The sequence below is a fragment of the Aquila chrysaetos genome, chromosome 15 (genome assembly GCF_900496995.4).
Source record: "Aquila chrysaetos chrysaetos chromosome 15, bAquChr1.4, whole genome shotgun sequence".
In the NCBI taxonomy this organism is placed as follows: domain Eukaryota; kingdom Metazoa; phylum Chordata; class Aves; order Accipitriformes; family Accipitridae; genus Aquila; species Aquila chrysaetos.
Window position 1 is genome coordinate 15,859,994 of NC_044018.1, and position 14,716 is coordinate 15,874,709.

Consider the following 14,716-nt stretch of genomic DNA (forward strand, 5'->3'; position numbering starts at 1 on the left):
CACCTCCTGATCCTCCTCCGGTGGAAGTCAGTCTTATGAAGGGAGATGGGAGATCTTTTTTCAACTTGTCAACTTGCCTATGCCTGAAAGTCTCTGAATCAGGTTTCTTCCTTTCTCCCTGGTTCTTTGCACTGGAGTTTTCTCATCTTCTTTTTTAAAGCCTTAATGATCTGAGGCAAGAGCCCATTGGGTGCTATGGATGAAGGATTCTGGGTTTTTCTGGAGGTGGAGATATCACAACAGATGCAAGACTTCTTTCAAACTATCTAAATTATGCACTGAAAGCAGTATTCACTGTATAAAATATTCATTATACATGGATCTTGCCAAACTCATATTTTCTAGTTTATTATACCCTCTTCTTAGAGATAGCATATGACATAGCAACAATTTAAAATTTGACACTTAGACCACTTCCTAAGTTATTCTTTCCCTCTGTTTCTTTCCTTTATATCCAAAGGAAGAGACAAGAAACCTTGAAATAGGTAGCCTAAGATAATCAGTTTCTAGGGAAGACTCCAGTAGAGACTAAGCCCTGAAGCATTCAGACAAGGCTAAATCACGGAAATGTAAAAACAGTCCATGAGCCACAGTTCAAAAAGCCCATCAGCCCTTTCTTTCTAAGAATCCATAAGGTACATCTCTCAAGCAATACAAGCGCATTTGTCTAACTTACAGCATCTTTCCATCTTTGTTACAAGCATGAAGATACTAAATAAGTTCTCAGATGTCATAAATACTATGTCATTTGGGCAGTAAGTAGCCTTTAGATGTTATGAAGTGATAAAAACATTATTTAGCTTCTTTTAATATTCCTTCCTGCTTTTTCTTTGTGCTCTGTACAATTGGCATCTGGATTTCTTTCAGAATGGAAAAATCAAGTAAATGGATGGCTGGAGTATATCAGTGAATAAAATATTTTGCCACAAAAAAATATTTTTGTTTGGATTTCCAGAAGAAGAAATTATCTGTTGCCTCCAAAAGTAAATATCCATTAAGGAGCTGCCTTGCGCAGTGCTTTCTTTTGGATTTGGGAGAGATTCACTTTCACTGAATCATAGGATCATTCAGGTTGGAAAGGACCTCAGGAGGTCTCTAGTCCAGCCTCCTGCTTAAAGCAAGATCAGCTACAAGGTCAGACCAGGTTGCTCAAGGCTTTATTCAGTCAGGACTTTCTGAGAGTTTATTTTTTCATGTTAGGTAGTGGTGCTGTTCTTCTAGATTATTGTATTCTAGCTGTTTGGAATAGAATAATCCGCAGTCCTAGTTTCTTATAGACTCCCTTAACAACATAAATATCAGCTTTCACAAGTGCCCTGGTCATTGCTGGCTTTCAGGTGTGGCAGCCGGAAAGTTCAAACAGAACACCTTAATGTTAGGGGACAGTATTACCATTGTAATGGTCAAAGGATGCAGGAAAGCAACGCTTGTAGGTACAGCTGACACCTACATTTAATTCCTTATTAGGCCAAATTACACAGTTGAATAAAGGGATCAAACTTTCTAATCGAGTCCCTTTGTCATCTTCACTTGAGGAGCTCAAAAGCAAAAACCTTTTAAAACAGCATACTTAATGTTTGGTGAATAGAAGAGTGTGGACTGAAGGAGGAAGGTGAGCATCATTTCATGCTGTTGTTTCATATGGGCACCAGTGATACAGCCGGGAGCGGCCTGAGGAGTACCAAGAAGGATTACAGGGCCCTGGGAGCAGCGGCAGGGGACTCTGGAGCACAGGTAGTTTTTTCCTCAATCCTCCCGGTCAAAGGGAAGGATTTTGAAAGGGCCAGTCGAACCTGGGGAATCAACAAATGGTTACGGGACTGGTGCCACAGTCAGGGGTTCAGCTACTTAGACCGTGGGACTCACTTTGAGAAACCTGGTCTACTGGGGGCTGATGGGATGGGGTCCATCTGTCAGAGAAGGGGATGAGCATCTTTGGTCATAGGCTTGCCAAGCTGGTGAAGAGGGCTTTAAACTAAAGTTGCCAGGGGAGGGGAACCTCAATCCATCCCGCTCCTACCAGTTTGATGCCAGTGCCAGCAGTAGATGCCCAGAGCCTGGAGAGGGACCACAGGACAGCAGGAGAGCACCTGAAGAGCAGCACAAAGGAATTCCAGCCCCTCCAGCCAGAAAGTCAGCTTCATCGGGGCCCAACTGAAATGCCCCTGTGCAAACGCACGTAGCATGGGGAATAAACAAGAGGTGTTCGAGCTGTGCGCACACCTGCAGGCCTGTGATCTCATTGGCATCATGGAGACATGGTGGGATGGCTCCTATGACTGGAGTGTTGGAATGGAAGGATACAGGCTCTTTAGAAGGACAGGCAGGGGAGACGAGGAGGGGGTGTCACCCACCCTCTATGTCAGTGACCTGCTGGAGCGCATGGAGCTCTGCCTGGGGATGGATGAGGAGCCGAATGAGAGCTTATGGGTCAGGATCAAAGGGAGGGCAGAGACAGGTGACATTATGTACAGGCCACCTGACTAGGAAGACTGAGCAGATGAGGCCCTCTATAGACAGAGAGGAGCAGCCTCACGTTCACAAGCCCTGGTCCTCATGGGGGACTTCAACCACCCTGATATCTATTGGAGGGACAACACGGCAGGGCATAAGCAACCCAGGAGGTTCCTGGAATGCGTTGATGGTAACCTCCTTCTCCAAGTGACAGAGGAGCCAATGAGGAGAGGTGCTATGCTGGACCTTGTTCTCACCAACAAGGAGGGGCTGATGGGGAATGTGAAGCTCAAGGGCAGCCTTGGCTGCAGTGACCATGAAATGGTGGAGTTCAAGATCTTCAGGGCAGTGAGGAGGGCGCACAGCAAGCTCACTGCCCTGGACTTCAGGAGAGCAGACTTTGGCCTCTTCAGGAATCTGCTTGGTAGAGTACCATGGGATACAGCCCTGGAGGGACAAGGGGCCCAAGAAAGCTGGTTAATATTCAAGGATCACCTCCTCCAAGCTCAGGAGCGATGCATCCCAACAAAGAGGAAGTCAGGCAAAAACACCAAGAGGCCTGCATGGATGAACAAGGAGCTCCTGGACAAACTCAAACACAAAAAAGAAGCCTACAGAGGGTGGAAGCAAGGACAGGTAGCCTGGGAGAAATGCAGAGAAATTGTCCAAGTAGCCAGGGATCAGGTTTGGAAAGCTAAAGCCCTGATAGAATGAAATCTGTCCAGGGATGTCAAGGGCAACAAGAAAAGCTTCTATAGGCACGTCGGTGGTAAAAGGAAGACTAGGGAAAATGTGTGCCCTCTCCGGAAGGAAACAGGAGACCTGGTTACCCGGGACATGGAGAAAGCTAAGGTACTCAATGACTTTTGTGCCTCAGTCTTCACCGGCAAGTGCTCCAGCCACACCACTCAAGATGCAAACAGCAAAGGCAGAGACTGGGACAATGAAGAACCACCCACTGTAGGAGAAGATCAGGTTTGAGACCATCTAAGGAACCTGAAGGTGCACAAGTCCATGGGACCTGATGAGATGCATCTGCAGGTCCTGAGGGAACTGGCAGATGAAATGGCTACACCACTATGCATTATATTTGAGAAGTCGTGGCAGTCCGGAGAAGTTCCCACTGACTGCAAAAGCAGAAACACAACCCCTGTTTTTTCAAAAGGGAAAAAAGGAAGACCCGGGGAACTACAGGCCAGTCAGTCTCACCTCTGTGCCCTGCAAGATCATGGAGCAGATCCTCCTGGAACCTCTGCTAAGGCACATGGAAAATAGGGAGGTGATTGGTGACAGCCAACATGGCTTCACCAAGGGCAAATCGTTCCTGACAAATCTGGTGGCCTTCTATGATGGGGTTGTTACAGTGTTGGTGGATAAGAGAAGAACAATGGACATCATCTACCTGGACTTGTGCAAAGCATTTGAACTGTCCCGCACGACATCCTTATCTCTAAATTGGAGAGACATGGATTTGACGGGTGAACCACTTGGTGGACAAGGAATTGGCTGGATGGTCAGACTTAAAGGGTTGCGGTCAACAGCTCAATGTCCTAGTGGAGACCAGTGACAAGTGGTGTTCCTCAGGGTTAGTACTGGGACCGATGCCATTTAACACCTTTGCTGGCAACGTGGACAGTGGGATTGAGTGCACCCTCAGCAAGTTTGCCAATGACACCAAGCTGTGTGGTGCGGTTGTCATGCTGTAGGGAAGGGATGCCATCCAGAGGGACCATGACAGGCTTGAGAGGTGGGCCTGTGCGAACCTCATGAAGTTCAACAAGGTCAAGTGCAAGGTCCTGCACATGGTTCACGGCAATCTGAAGCACAAATACAGGCTGGGCAATGAGTGGATTGAGAGCAGCCCTGAGGAGAAAGACGTGGGGGTATTGGTTGACAAGAAGCTCAACATGACCGAGCAATGTGCATTTGCAGCCCAGAAAGCCAACCATATCCTGGGCTGCATCAAAAGAAAGAAGCGTGGCCAGCAGGTTGAGTGAGGTAATTCTCCCCCTCTACTCCACTCTTGTGAGACCCCACCTGGAGTACTGTGTTCAGCTCTGGGGCCCCCAACATAAGAAGGACATGGACCTGTTGGAGCAAGTCCAGAAGAGGGCCACGAAGATGACATGGGGCTGGAGCACCTCTCCTAGGAAGACAGGCTGAGAGAAGAGAAGGCTCTGGGGACACGTCATAGTAGCCTTCCAGTACCTAAAGGAAGGCTACAAGAAACCCACAGGCACAGTTCCACAGGAGTTGATAACAGGGTCTAACAGCCCCTGACATGGCAAGCAATGAACCAGGGCCAAGTTCAATCCAAAGGCTCCAGCCAGAAGCGGAAGGAAACAGAGCCAGAGACAGGGCTGAGAAGAAGCTGCAGCATGGCTCCAAAGTCCATCGGGTTCACCTACAACGTCACTGAGGCAGGGACTGACAGCTGAAATGGTGCTAATCAGGTGTAAGTGCAATAGGAATTTTTTGCAGTCGAGCAAAGGAGGACAAATACATCTTTATATCACAACAGTTAAGCGTTCGCTTTTGTTGAGTGTTATTCCAATATCAGAGAAGCATCATAAATAATCTACTAATATTGGGCTTTCATCATAAGGTCACTTGCTTAATCCCAGGTAGGCAGTGACAAATGGCAAGCTGTGTCTGACTCAACCATTTCTCTCGCACACTTTCATTATAGGCATTTGGAATAAAACTGCTCTATACCCTGCTGAGTAACCTTTACAAAGCGTGCTGCTTGTCGGGTAGGGTTCAAGGAAAGACAGAGCAATTCAGACGTTGCATGAACAGAAGCCAACTTTTAACTGGATTGAATTTCCACAGTAAGGCTAATAATTTTGGTACAAACCACAAATAATTATTGTTATAATTGTTTTCCAGCATCCATAGGTGTGCTGGCTGCCTCTCAACCTGAATGAAAGGACCAGGACTCCTGGTTTAAAAAGCTCACAATGTTCCTGTTTCTGCAAAGTTCATTGAAAGCCAGTGGGAGTAATTTTCATAGGTCCATAAGTCTCCTTATGAAAGGCCACAAACTTTATGTTCACTGAGGTGTCTGGGAAAATTTATTCAAGGTTAAAATCAAGTTACCAGGCAAAGAACATACTTGGTCTCTGTGAATGAACTGGAATTTAATGCAGCCCTCCTGTGTCCCATAAGAACATGAAAATGGTCATACTGGTTCAGTGCAAATATCTACCTAGCCCAAAAGGGCCCGTAAGCAGATACCTAGAGAAGCATAAAAGCAGAAGTCTGTGTGATATTTCTTCCTGCTACCTTACCCCACCTTCACCAGTTTCGTCCCAAAGGATTTCCTCTGCCTGTCCTGGCTTGTCTGTTCAGTAACATCCAAGGGATCTCTCTTGTATGGAATTCCCAATTTTCCCCTTGAAAACATTGTTAACCTGATATTTTGTTTCATTTTCTTCGCTTTTTTGACTTCTACCAAACACTGAGCTGATGGTTTTAAGGAAATAGCTGCTGTTTCCCAAGGCCTCACTACTGAGTGGTTATGTTCTGCTCAGAGGCCAGCATTTTATGTGTGAATCATTTGCCATCATGTGCATCTTTTTACATTTATCTATATCGCACTTCATCTGGTATCTTACCTCCTTGTCATTAATTTTCCTAAGGTCCTTCCTAATGCTGCTCTGTCTACCTTTGTCCCTACTACTCTGAGCAGCTCTGCATCACCAGCAAACCTTTCCAACGTGCTGACCTCCCTGACCCTATGAATATGTGATGGAGTTGGTCTGGAGGGCTTTGGGGCTGGTAACTTCTTAGGTGTGCTCCTTTTATCATTCATTCAGCTTCTTCCTGCACACAGGACTATCTTTTCTTTCAAGCACACTCCCTACAGAAAACATATGCAAATTTTAAACCCAGAAATTTCTTTAAAATATTTTTTTGGCTTTTCTTTTCCGCAAATGGATTGGTATCTTGGCTTCTCCATGTTTATTTATAAATACGACATTCACTTTGCTCAGAAAGCAAATGGTATTACCTTCACAATGGTGTTTTGTATCTTCAGCATGTGTACATTTCTGTGTGTTCTCAAATCTGTGCGTATGGAAATACTGAAATTAATAGTTAATGTGAATGCATTTAACTCTAGTCTCGGAAGGTAGCAGTCTTCTAATAATTGCTGTACTTTCAGATGTGGCTAATATCAGAAATGTAAGAGAAGAACTAAACTACCAATTCAACGTTTTGCCTTTCCCTTGATATTTTGTTTATTTTCACTTCATAGACGGAAGAGTGACTACAGGGACTAAACATGCTGAAGACACAAGGTTTCCCTTTATGAAGCTGAAGCATAACAGATACATAAAGCATTAAATTGCTTCTCTTGTATTAACTACAGTTTTGATTTTTAGAAAAGCAAGCAGATTGAGGGTCAAATTAACTTATCATTTAGATTCAAAACAAGTGTCCATCCTGCTCCAAAATGCTATAATCTGCGTATTCCACTTTGTGACCACTGCTTAGCTGCATGCAGAAAGTTTTTCTCCTGGCAGATAAAACCCAAAACAAATTAACTTTCTTAAAAGCTCAATAAATCCTAAAGCCTGGCAAATATTATTGATCTTCTTATGCTCAGCAGTGCTGCTTAAGAAGGGAGATACCATTATAATATCTTTTTTTCAATGAAAGACTTAAGTTAATTCAAAAAAGATAAAACAAGTTTGGATTGATAAGCTGCTGTCACACTAATAAATATTGTCTGTTGTCATGAGCCATTATAAAATGGTTCTTATTATACAATTCATACGCACACAAGCTTTATGCAAAGACTATAAACTTTATTACAATAATAAATTCATTTTTACTCATTACCTTACAGAGTTGAAAATATTCCTTCTTAGACCTTCTGCATTGAGATTTGAACTACACTAGCAGCCACCATGTCTAGCTTGCAAACGCTCTCCTAATGTCTCTGACTTCTGAAATCAGAGACTTCTACCATGTTCTGGCTAACCCTAATTGCATAGTTTTAAAGCACATATAAGTTAAAGCTTTGGAAGCTGTCACACTTCATCAGACAACAAGGAAAAGGTGTTTCAAAATGAACAGGGCAGCGGTCCAGTCCAAAGACAAAACATATAAGCTGACGGCCAAGACTTAAATGTGATCAGACACCTGTATGTCCTGTGATTGCTAATACCAGTCAGTGAGTTCAAGGGAAGTATATGAATGAGAAGTTGTAGTTGAAGAAAGATCTGATAAGAAAAAATAAATTTAGATGATATAAATTATATGATATAACATAAATTAAGATGATATATCATAAGGTAGGGTTAGCATGGAGCTCTCCTGCATTCATAGCTATAAATAATGCATTATAAGGTTATTGCAAAATTATCATATTGCTACCTTTTAGCTGTTTTTTTATGGGTCATCCTCTAGCACTTTGGGCTGATGTGGCCTTTTGCCCTTTTGGACAATTCTCCAGCTTCTGGATGGAAGAGGCAGCTTCAGGCACAGACAACGTGTTAGTGCTGTCTCTTGGGAGAACAAGGAAGGTGGTAGTCAGCAGGCTGGCAGGACAAAACCACGTCCCTCCTATTTCTTACCAGAACAGCATGTCTCCAGAGCAGACAAAAAGGACACTGGGGAAGGAAATGAGCAGGCAAAGGGAGAAGTGATGGCAAATTCAAGCTACAGGACTGAACAGCCTCCAGATACTCTGAACTCATCCCAATTTGGAAATGCCACTGAATCCTTTTCATTGCTGTGCTGAGCATCCAGAGCCAGACGAGTCTGTCCTGGGGAATGTCTGAAACCACAGTTGTGGCTTAAAATGGCATTCTGAGGCTAAGCAGGGACTGAAAAAAGACTAGTAACCCCTCCGTCATGGCACTAAGCTTTCCCTGCATAAACGTGAGACGCCAGCTGGCCCAGGCGCTATTTGGGGTTGGCAGATCTCTCACACAACTTGTGCTTTCTTCCCAAAAGGTTGTTCTCTGTGAGGACAAGGCGAGGGGGCTTTTATGGGTTGATGCATGTCTTGGCTTGCAGTGCTGCTCAGGTGAAACCTGTCTCCCCACTCTTGCTCCCCCAAGCTCCACAGTGTGGAATGATTACTGGAAGTGATTTATTGATATGTTCCCCCCCGCTCCCTTAAGGGAAGGTAAACCTCCAGAGTGGAATGCAGTGAATATGCAAGGAATCGGTTCCATAATAATTCCTTAAGCCACATAGCCTGCAACCTTAGATGTTAGCTACACCAAGGGAGCTTGGTATGCTGACCCTAAGAGAAGAAACACAGAGGGTGGAGTGGAGTGGAGACACCGCAGCCAGGCTCTGTGATATCATCACAGGGACAGGGAACAAGGTAGGAACAAGAACGGTAGGTCCTGCATTGAATTCAGTGAAGCAAGGAGTTGAAATAATGGGGGTTCTGTTGACCTACTGCCCTACTTCTGATTTATATCATAAGTGCCCTGTTCTGGGGTACTGACACGCAACAGCACGTCCTTTGGGTGAACTTTGTTCATTATAATCTCAAAACACACCTCCATCTCAAAAGTTACCAGCCTCCAAGGTGCGACCACTCCCCACTGAGCATGCGCTCTGAATTTGTTTTAGCATGTACCTTTAAAAGTAAAGCGAGAAGATTTTATACCAATCATAGTAAAGGTATGTATGGCTAGAGTCACTCAAGCTCCACCTAATAGGAAAATAGTATAAAAAGACTTAAGAGAGGGGGGACTATTAGGGAAGATATCATTGTGGACAAGTCGGGAGGACATCACTGACTTCTCGGATCAGTTGACGGGCTGAACCTCTCATCCCCCCCATAGGGACACCTATTGGGTGAGATTTGAACCCTTGGCTATATTGAGTGCTTTCGTGGGAAACTTAGAATTCTTTCGAGCTCTTTTCTTCCATATTCTAATGCCTTTGTAGTCAACTGTATTATTATTTGCACGTGCTTTGCCGACAGTGTATTTATCACCAGCAATCCAAAAAATCTATATTCCTGTTGCTTTAATAAACTGTGCTGCTCATTAATCTAGCCGTGATAGTTCGTTAAACGTGACCAAACTCCCTAAGTCTGGCCGTTTCAGTTTGTTGAACGCAGCTAAACTGAAAGTGCAGTACGCTATTAGTGCATCTGTCATCATGATAGTTCAATATACTGAATGCAACCAGACTTACAGCGTTGAATTGGACGTCACTCAGAATTTAAACCTAGCCGCCCCCAGCCCCTCTGACATCTGAGGATAAGCTGGAATGCAAGGGGCTTTATTTTCTGCCAAACTTCTTTACCCTTTAACGCCACACGCAGGTGGCAGATGGAGGGTGAACATCCCCTGCTGAGCTGACGGACTGGCTCCTCACTGCCCGAGCCAGGCAGGTGGAGCAGGCTGCAGGTGAAACCTTGGCTGGGGTGGGGAGGTGCAGCTGCGCTGGGCCACGTTTGCATCCCAGCTTGCTCCAGGGGTGCAACCCATTCCCCAGTCTGGACTTGCTGGTCTCTGGGGCTTAGCAGAGAAATTGGAAGGATTCGGTGGCATTTCTGCATTGAGGTGAGCTCAGAGTATCTAGAGACTGTTCAGCCTGTAGTGTGAAACACTGCAGTTTGCTCTAATTCCCTTGCCTTTACGGCTGGAGTTAATAATTTCCTGATGTCCCCCATATGGTGCCAGGTTCTAATATAATCCAGAAAATAATTAAATGCATCAGAAGTCCTTCAGTTCCTTCTTGTGTTAGCTTATCCTTCCATAAGCTGGCTGTTTAAAAACTCCCTTTTTGTGTCTTTTCTTAGTAAATATTAGAGAAAAACTTGCATTGTCGCATCTCATGTCTTTCCAGCTGGAAGCACCGTAGTTCTAGGAAGCACCATTGACAGCAAGGAGGAATGTTGGAGGTAGACCAGAGACTGAACTCAAATCAACAAAATGAGCTAAAGGTAATTGCCAATTTACATTGCAAAGTGATTATTCCTTAGGAAGTTATTTTACCCACAAATGCTGTAAGTAACTTCTGTCTAAGTGAAAAAAACATAAAAGACTAAACTTTTTTTGGCTCTGTCATGTTACAAATTTTTACATGGTCACTGCAATGCTGTGGTCAGTTTCTCCCCTTCCTTCATTTACTTTGAAATATTTTTACATATGATACAGAGAAATCAAATATAAACAGCTGGGGAACTGTTTAGTATTATTTGTTGCTTGCAGTCTGGCCCAGGGGTCCCACTTGGAGCTTCAGGATCCTGTGATGCTAATTGTCATATGTGCATGCAAACTGTGATAAATTGGTTTCTGTCCTGAGGAGCGTAGAGCTTGCTAAAAAAAAAAAAAAAAAAAAAAAAAAAAGAGGCTGTCTCCTCATTGTACATTTACATATTACTGATCTGTCAAGTCTCGTGTTGGGGAGAGTTTCCCACAACTGGCTCTTGTCCCACGCTCCCCCCGTGGCTATGTGCCGTATCGCCTGTTTGCAGAGCTGCACCCCAGCATCTCCGCCGTGATCTGCCTGCCACGGGTCGGTGGTGTAAGGCACATGAGGTGCAGGAATGAAAGAAATGCCGCAGAGTTGTGCAAAGATCAGCAGTGTGCTGTCTGACGGAGACCTGCCCTCAAAGGAAGATGGTGTTCGGGGTGCTGCTCCGCAGAGCCAGCCTCACCATCATGCTGTAGCCCGTGATGCTGGGGTGAGATCTGATGCAGAGGGCTGCGCGCACAGGAAAAGGAAAAAAATCAAGACATCTCTGCGCAAGACTATAGGATAGGAGATGTCTTAAAGCATATAAAAGCCCACAAAGTTTGTTGGACCTTGGGGACAAACACTGTATATGAAAGCATGTTTATTTGTTTTAAAAAGTTACTGGGGCTAAATTGATACTTTAGGGACTGGATGTTAAAATCCAGTACATCGCACGTGGATTATTACTGCTTATTGTTACTTGCTTCATTAATGGTTACAAACTCCTTTGAAATCCCCAGATGACTCTTGAGGAATAAACAAGCAAACATTGTTCTGTATCGCAACCCCCTTTTGTTTCTAAGAAGACCTGCAGCTGAACCTGAGGCAAAGCTACTAGGGCAGTCTGCAGACTGTCAGGGTGGATCTGCAGGCTGGCAGACCATTTTTTTTGCTTAGTTTGACCTATTTCCATTTTTTTTGCAAATTTCTATTTCAGCTGGCTCAGTCTTATGTCTGGGCTTGCAAGGGCCAGGGAGGGGGGTCACCTACATTTGCCTCAACTATATTTGAAGGAAAATCTCTCCAAATTCAAAGGAGAAGGAGTGTGAGGAGCTAACCCCCTTGAGGCCATTGGATTAAAGGATTTCAAAAGCAGGTCTAGGGGAAATGGGAACAGCATCCAGCATATAGGTGTGATAAACTCATTTCTGGAGGCAAAAATTTTCTCTTCTCTGTTTCTGGCTGTCACGGAGCAGCAAGGGCAGGCTGCTCTGCAGGGAAGGGGAGCTGGGAGCCCGGGGCAATGCAGGGCTGGCAGGGCAGGAGCCTCACTGACCACAGCACCGGAGCAGGCTGAGCAGACGGGGATGGATGAGAGTCCCGTGAGCACCCAGCATGTCCTCAGCAGCAGGGCAGGTCTCAGTCAAGACAGGGAGCCAAGCGCACAGGTCCAGATCAGGGAAGAATGAGACTGGATGCAGACATACCCGTGATGGAGGTGTGGTGTAACTCTGTTAAGGACAAACCACAAGTCCTTCAGCTTAAAAGAAGCCCACAGAACTGGGGAGAGCATCTGCAGACACTTCCTCTAGGTCTTTCGTTCAAGACCACTGGCTGCCCTCTCTCATCTCACCTTGAACCCAGGCAACCAAACCCCTGGGATGGCCCTCAGATTAACAGCCCAAATCCAAATGATTGTCCTGGGTCCGTGGTTTTGCCAAGGATAAGCAGAGATGCCTGAGGAAGCCCTGTCTCACTGCTGCCAAAGCTTGGTGGTAAACCCAGGCACTATGGATGAGGTGCAAGCTGAAAGGGAGGCAGATGATGGTAATCACCTCACAAGTTCCTACGGTTTCTTATTGCTTCAATCACACAATTCAAACGCATGTCTCAGTTGTGTAAAACATGCACAGTTTAAGTCTATTGACCAAATTTGTCATTGGTGCAAAATACTGCTGCTCTCTGCGTTCACTGGAACCACAAGAGGTTACGGAGATCTGGTTTATATACTGGTTGAAGGCTCTACTGCAGCTACAAACAGACTTCACAGTATAAAGGCTGATCTTTAAAAAATAAAGAGATATCATCCCTGTGAAAAAACCCAGCAATTCCAGGAAATATATTTAAGCAAAGCTTGGTTCATCTGTACATATCCAAAAAATAAATTACTAAATAAAATGAGATGTCAGGAAAGTCAACGAAAGGTTTTACCCCAAGTGATTTGATGGCATTTCGTATTGACTGAATGGTGCCCTCTGGGGCTCGAATTCTAAAATGTAATACAGATATTCTCTGAAGTAAGACAGTTTTAGAGGTCTGGATGGAGAGAAAATGCGGAGCTCTATAGATTACAGCACAGTGTCTCCCCTGATCAGCCCAGCGCTGCTGATCCTGACATTTACTGTACTGCTTTTATCTGAAAGAAACAGCATCTTGCAGCAACTGCAAATAGGTGTAGTGAAATGCAGACGATAACTCTTCTAAGGTGCAGAATTAATGCTTTCATGTGCACTTTTTAAACCATTATTTTGAACAGACCTCTGCTTTCAGACTGAGAGCCCAGGTGTCTCTTTTGATTATGACAATCCTCTATCCTATCTGTGTATCTTTCTAGGCAGCGCTCCCACACTATTTATGGAGTGCATACATTACTGGGGACCTCATCAATAGTAAAGAATCCAGTTCCATGAGCTGAAAATGTGAGATTTTTTCCATTTTATGTGCAATGAGACTGAGGCTCCTGCACTGTAAGGTGTATGAGTGAAACCTGACCATTGCTAAAGGCAATTAAAACTCAAATTGAGGGAGAGGTGTGGTTGCTCTGCCTCAGGACCTCATTGCAATGCAGCGAGGAGGTACAGGGCTGGCAGGCGCAGAGCACCAGGCTGGGGTGTGAAAGTCTGGAGTAAGAAACTGTGGCTTTTCCCTCAGCCCCTCTGGTTTCACCATTGCTCTCAGGACAACTGAGGGATGTGAAAAATGTCGTCAAGAGACAAGCCTGAAGACAACACTTCTGGGTTGTACATATACCTTTCCCACTTACACGCACACATTCCTTGCAGAAGGCAGTGAAATAAATTTTGTTGAGTTATAAATGGAGACTGGAAATACCTTTACTTGAGTCAGAGAAGGGAGCAGCCGTACCCAGAGCCCCTGGAGAAGGTTGTGTGCGGGAGGAGAATGTCCCACTGGGGATGGATGCCCAAGCAGGCACGTGTCTGAAGTGGTGCTGTTTTCTGCATGAGTAACTAATCCCTGAGGGTCTTTCAAAATCATCACTGGCTCAGCTTCTCTCTCCGAATGCACAGTCATCCCCTCCACAGGGAAACTGCTGAAGAAAAGACCCAGAAAAGGTACACATTAAGGATTCCCTTCTAAAAAAGTATTTAGCCTCTGCTGGAGCCCCTCAGACACTCCTGGTTGTTCTTCCCCTACCAGGGTCTCTTTATTTAAGATAACCTCTGTGGTTTAACTGAGAAGACACATCAACTAACCAGTGTTGTACAAAAGCTCCTTTACCATTTACTATCATGGAAACTTTGGCATCAATAGGTAGCCGAAGGGCTTCTTGCACCACCAGCATCGCACATTTATGCAGCAGCTGCAATGCACCTGCGGGTGTTTTAGGATGTCTTCCTTGTAGGTACTTCACGTGCTGCACGTTAGTGGGGGCTGAGCCAGCGGTGCTCCTGCGAGCAGTCAGGGCACCAGCCGTGGTGGGTGCTCTCTTCCACCCCTTCCCAACCAGGTGGCTGGGACCTCGGCTAAGCAGCTGGTGTGCAAGCAATGATGGGCTCCGAGCTAGCGAAGGCTTTCACGGAGGAGGACTGTGGACGCTGGTGCTTTTTGGTATGTCCCACATAAGATTTTTCCTCTTTCTGCAACTTTTTTCTAGTCTGTACATGGCACCTAGGCCTGGAAGTGTCATGGACTTCAGCTCCACCTATTTTTCATGCCAAATCACCACATCGTCTCTAATTTTATGTCCTTAATGGGGCGAGCAGCTTGAGCTATACCTTACCTGTGACACCAAATCCCACCTTTCTGAGGAGCTTCTGTGAACTGTACAGGTTTACTTTGCTGCTATACAGGGATATACAAC

The 14,716-nt window shown here is 45.1% G+C and overlaps 1 long non-coding RNA gene across 1 annotated transcript in view; it reads left to right on the forward strand.

Moving 5' to 3' along the window:
* Positions 1-6,792, forward strand: part of LOC115351146 — a 72,651-nt gene extending 65,859 nt beyond the window's left edge. The window contains exon 4 of the long non-coding RNA XR_003926709.1: positions 6,713-6,792. This is a non-coding gene — a long non-coding RNA (uncharacterized LOC115351146). The remainder of the gene's footprint in view (positions 1-6,712) is intronic.
* Positions 6,793-14,716: the final 7,924 nt, after the last annotated feature.